The sequence below is a fragment of the Chrysochloris asiatica genome, unplaced genomic scaffold, assembly GCF_000296735.1.
Source record: "Chrysochloris asiatica unplaced genomic scaffold, ChrAsi1.0 scaffold00058, whole genome shotgun sequence".
NCBI classification, from domain to species: Eukaryota; Metazoa; Chordata; class Mammalia; order Afrosoricida; family Chrysochloridae; genus Chrysochloris; species Chrysochloris asiatica.
In genome coordinates this window covers 17,230,484-17,231,746 of record NW_006408576.1, presented here as the reverse complement: position 1 = coordinate 17,231,746, position 1,263 = coordinate 17,230,484, and the positions used below count along the sequence as shown (strand labels likewise).

The 1,263-nt window shown below is 49.5% G+C and overlaps 1 pseudogene; it reads left to right on the top strand.

Moving 5' to 3' along the window:
• Positions 1 to 322: 322 nt before the first annotated feature.
• Positions 323 to 998, top strand: LOC102829580 (annotated as a pseudogene).
• Positions 999 to 1,263: the final 265 nt, after the last annotated feature.

Below are 1,263 nucleotides of genomic sequence, written 5' to 3'. Positions count from 1 at the left end.
GATGGAAGCAGAGACTGATGTGGAGAGATGGAGCGGCTGGAGATCCTGGACTCTGGAAGGGAGAGGGTCTGTGTATTGATGGCCAGGGGTTAGGCTTGCGAGGTGTGCCCTTTGGTTGGTTGATGATGCATGTGGAGAATTGTAATCATTTTAGTGAAGCAAAGTAGTATAGGATAAATGTGGGGGTGATGTTCTCCCATCACATAATTCACACACACACACACAAACACACACATGGAAAAAAGCAGTGGGGTGAGAAGCGGCTGCTACACAGAGTGTAGGAGGCAGGAACAGGAGTGTGAGCAATAGCTGGGTGGGCACCATGGCAGGGATCACCACCATCTAAGCGGTGAAGTGCAAGATCCAAATTCTGCAGCAGCAGCCCTATGATGCCTGGGAGAGGGCAGAATGCCTCTATCGGGAAGTGGAGGGAGAAGAGGGGGTGCGGAACAGGGGGTGGCTGAGTGGCCTTGAACCATCGGATTCATCTGGTTGAAGAGGATAGTTGCCTTGCAAAAGCTGAAAGAGGCAGAGAAAGCTGCTGATGAGAGGAGAGAGGTATGAAGGTTATTGAAAACCGGGCCTTAAAAGATGAAGAAAAGATGGTACTCCAAGAAATCCAGCTCAAGGAATCTAAGTTCATTGCAGAAGAGGCAGATCAGATGGGGACTCTGAACGCATAGAGGAGCGAGCTGAGTTGGCAGAATCCTGTTTCTGAGAGATGGATGAGCAGATCAGACGGATGGACCAGAACCTGAAGTGTCTGAGTGCTGCTGAAGAGAAGTTCTCTCAAAAAAGAAGACAAATATGAGGAAGAGAAAAAAATTCTTACTGATGCACTCAAGAAGGCAGAGACTCGTGCCGAATTTGCTGAGTGATCAGCAGCCAAGCTGGAAAAGACAACTGATTTGGAAGATAAACTGAAATGCACCAAAGAGGAGCATCTCTGTACTTAAAGGATGCTGGACCAGACTCTGCTTGACCTGAATGAGATGTAAAGCACCCCAGTCCTGCCCTGCCGCTGCTCCTCCCCTTGACCCTGACAGGCCTGTGGCCAGCCTGCCAGAAGCTGACCTTAAAACTGAGGGCTTATCTTTAACTGGAAGGCTGCTTTCTCCTCTCACCATTCACCCTCCCCCTCAGTCATGTCTTTTTTTTCCCTCTCTGCCAAATTGTCTCTGCCTCTCCCTAGAGATCCCAACTGGGCCTAGGGGCTGAGCACCTTTGGGAACATGAGCACAGTACAAATGTCTTTAAGTTGTG